Source organism: Rhamphochromis sp. 'chilingali' (genome assembly GCF_963969265.1).
Source record: "Rhamphochromis sp. 'chilingali' genome assembly, chromosome: 6".
Classification (NCBI taxonomy): domain Eukaryota; kingdom Metazoa; phylum Chordata; class Actinopteri; order Cichliformes; family Cichlidae; genus Rhamphochromis; species Rhamphochromis sp. 'chilingali'.
The window spans coordinates 43,183,872-43,188,082 of record NC_137933.1 but is presented as its reverse complement, the minus strand read 5'-3'; positions in this window follow the sequence as shown (position 1 = coordinate 43,188,082).

The window sequence follows — 4,211 nt, the reverse complement described above, 5'->3', positions numbered from 1 at the left end:
TATATATATATATGTATATGTGTATATGTATATGTGTATATGTATATGTGTATATGTATATGTGTATATGTATATGTGTATATGTATATGTATATATGTATATGTATATATGTATATGTATCTGGACTTCTTCTCCGGACAGTCCTGATCCTTAAGGACCCCCAGAAGGGACCGGTCCCCTCCAACTACTGACCAATAACCTACCTCAACACCACATGGAAGCTCCTGTCAGGCATCATAGCGGCTAAGATGAACAGGCACATGGGTCAATACATGAGTGGGGCACAGAAAGGGATTGGAACTATACACGATCAACAGGACCCTAGAAGGCTTCATCAGGAACTCAATAGGGATGTGGCACACAGCACTAGAGGTCAACTTCAAGCCCATAGCACAAGTCACCATCAAGTGCAGGATCTACCAAGGGGATGCTCTGTCCCCACTGCTGTTCTGCATAGGCCTGAATCCCCTCAGTGAGATCATTAACAAGACTGGCTACGGATACCGACTACAGAATGGAGCAGTTGTCAGCCACCTCCAGTACATGGATGACATCAAGCTGTATGCCAAGAGTGAACGAGACATCGATTCACTGATCCACAACACCAGGATATACAGCAATGACATTGGAATGTCATTCGGGCTGGAGAAGTGTAGTTGGATGGTAACAAAGAGAGGGAAGGTAGTCAGAACGGAGGGGATCAAACTACCAGAAGGCAACATTGCAGACATAGAGGACAGTTACAAGTACCTGGGGATCCCGCAGGCAAATGGGAACCATGAAGAGGTCGCTAGGAAAGCTGTAACCACCAAGTACCTGCAGAGGGTCAGACAAGTCCTGAGGAGTCAGCTGAACGGTAAGAATAAGATCCGGGCTATCACACCTACGCCCTGCCCGTGATCAGGTACCCTGCTGGGGTAATAGGCTGGCCAAAGAAGGAGATAGAATGAATGAATGAATGCTTTATTGGCCATATGCAGGTTGCCCCACAGAGGAATAGGACCCCCCCCCCCCCCCCCCCCCCCCCCCGACTTACACACACAACAACAAGACAACACAAGGGAATACAGTCGGAGATCGGCAGCGTTGGGAGAATAACACTGAAAAAATTACACAACATTGGGAAAAGTACAAGAGGAAAAAAAAAGAGACCTCTTCACACGCTGGGCAACCTATGGGAGGACAGCATGAGAACAGGAAACAAAAAAAACCTCCTCTGCACAGAGAGCACATTAATGTCCACATCACAACATCAGAGCACATGACAAGCCACAGGGGATGGATAGGGGGGTGGGGGGTGATTCGAAGGAACACAGCACTGACATAGATAGATAGAAGATAGATAGATAGAAGCCACTGACATAAAGACAAGAAAGCTCTTTACCATGCATGGAGGGTTTCACCCCAAGTCCAGCACCCTGAGCCTGTACGTGAAGCTAAAGGAAGTCCAGGATGAGACAACAAACATCCACGAATACATCACGAAGATGGCCCCAACTGACAGCATGCTCAGTGAATACCTCAGGCAGCCGAAACCCAAGAAAGTGGAGGAAGGCGAGGAACCATCATGGAAGGACAGGCCCCTGCACGGTATGTACCACTGGCAGATAGAGGAGGTGGCTGATATCCAGAAATCCTACCAGTGGCTGGACAAAGCTGGACTGAAAGACAGCACAGAGGCACTAATCATGGCAGCACAAGAACAACCTCTGAGTACTAGATCCATAGAGGCTGGGGTCTATCACACCAGGCAAGACCCCAGGTGCAGGCTGTGTAAAGATGCCCCTGAGACAATCCAGCACATAACAGCAGGGTGTAAGATTCTAGCAGGCAAGGCATACATGGAACGCCATAACCAAGTGGCCGGCATAGTTTACAGGAATATCTGTGCCGAGTATAACCTGGAAGTCCCGAGGTCAAAATGGGAGATGCCCCCAAGGGTGGTGGAGAATGACCGAGCTAAGATCCTGTGGGACTTCCAGATACAGACGGACATAGTGGTGGTAGACAAACAGAAGAAGACGGCCGTAGTGATTGATGTAGTGGTTCCGAATGACAGCAACATCAGGAAGAAGGAACACGAGAAGCTGGAGAAATACCAAGGGCTCAGAGAAGAGCTCGAGAGGATGTGGAGGGTGAAGGTGATGGTGGTCCCAGTGGTAATCGGAGCACTAGGTGCGGTAACTCCCAAACTAGGCGAGTGGCTCCAGCAGATCCCAGGAACAACATCGGAGATCTCTGTCCAGAAGAGCGCAGTCCTGGGAACAGATAAGATACTGCGCAGGACCCTCAAGCTCCCAGGCCTCTGGTAGAGGACCCGAGCTTGAAGGATAGACCGCCCGCAGGGGCGAGTGGGGAATTTATATATATATATATGTACACACACATACACACATATTTATATGTATATCGAACGCGGTGCTGAGGTATAGTAGAACACACTGAAAAAAGTGATATTGGCTCCTTTTAGATATAGCATATTTTATTTTGGTATATCTTTTTAATTCAAATGAGTCATTTCTGTGTACATATATAATTCGAGTAACTCCAGAATACATTCCCTGTGTTATAATCCAATTAATTTTAGTTAATTAAATGTAGCTCAAAATGCTTAAGTATGTTTTTCATAGCATCCTGCTGGGCCATTTTGCGCATGCGTTAGGACAGGCCACCATATAAGATAAGATAAGATAGAACTTTATTAATCCCTCGGGTGGGTTCCTCTGGGAAATTCGATTTCCAAAAAAAGCACAGCAACGACCGAAGTTACAGTTACAGAATTGTTATATATATATATATATATATATATATATATATATACACACACACACACACACACACACACACACACACACACACACACACACACATATATATATATATATATATATATATATATATATATATATAAATACAGAGACAATATAAATAAAATATACGAAGGGGATAAATAGAGTAAATAGGAATAAAAATAAAAATACAAGTGAATTGCACATTTCAAGTATTGAGTCTGTTGACTATTTACAAAAAGTATTGCACAAGGTATTGTACAGTGAGGTGAAGAGGCACTACAGCTTAGTTGTTCCCCCCTCCTTTGTCCTCCTGTTTCCCCTCCCTCTCCCCTCCAGAGAGGAGTTAAACAGTCTGATGGCGTGTGGGACAAAGGAGTTTTTAAGTCTGTTAGTTCTTGTCTTGGGGAGAAGCAACCTGTCACTGAACAGACTCTTCTGGTTGTTTATGGCCGTGTGCAGAGGATGCCCAGCATTGTTCATAATGTCCATCAGTTTCTTTAGTGTCCTTTTCTCTGCCACTGTCACCAGAGTGTCCAGCTTCATGCCGACCACATGCATGCGGACTGAAAAAGCGGATGCTTTGTGTGCTGCAAGCAGGCTAAAGTTAATCACACAACTTCGTGTAAAGTACAGCTGGGCGATATAAGATTTTTTCATATCACGATATGTTTTTTTAATTTCAGGCGATAGCGATATATATCACGATATAAGCCAAATAACTATATTTGTAAGATTTAAACGTGCCGTTGCTCACAAGTAAAATGTGAAATAATCAGCAACTTTTTTTGATTTAAATATTTATTTCCCATAATAAGTTCAACAGGGTATTTAACTTGTACTTAAGGAACATGATACTTTTTCAGATAAATAAAGGCAAATATTGCAAACTACACAAAAGGCAGCCGCTAAAGCGTTTAAGTTTCAAAACAGAACAAACAAAACAGACTACTAAATTGTCAATTCCACTTAGAAACAAAATATTAATTCTAAAAATAAATCTTAGTTTGTTTTACAGAAGAACAGACAAAATTGACTAACTTTTGTCAATATCAAATAAACTGAGAACTAAAAGGAAATTCTCAATCTCTCCTTGTTTTATAGCTGAGCTTTTCAAACAGTTTTAACAGTTACTTTAGTCTGACAAAAGCCGAATGACGAATTAGCGCTTCCAGTCAGAGATTGAGCACCCACCGGTTTATTGTATTTCCAGACTTGCTTTCGGCACAATTTACAGTGCGTGCTGTCATGTATTGATATGGCTATGTCTTAATGTGATGACCTTTGAACCGGATGTGGTTGTCCGAAGGAAGCCCCGTTAAGTGGCTAGTTGTAAGATGGACAGTGTTCAATAAAGCAACATAAAGACCGTGCTTTATGTCCTGATTCAATTCAGAGTGCTCTGCCTAATTTAGTAATAA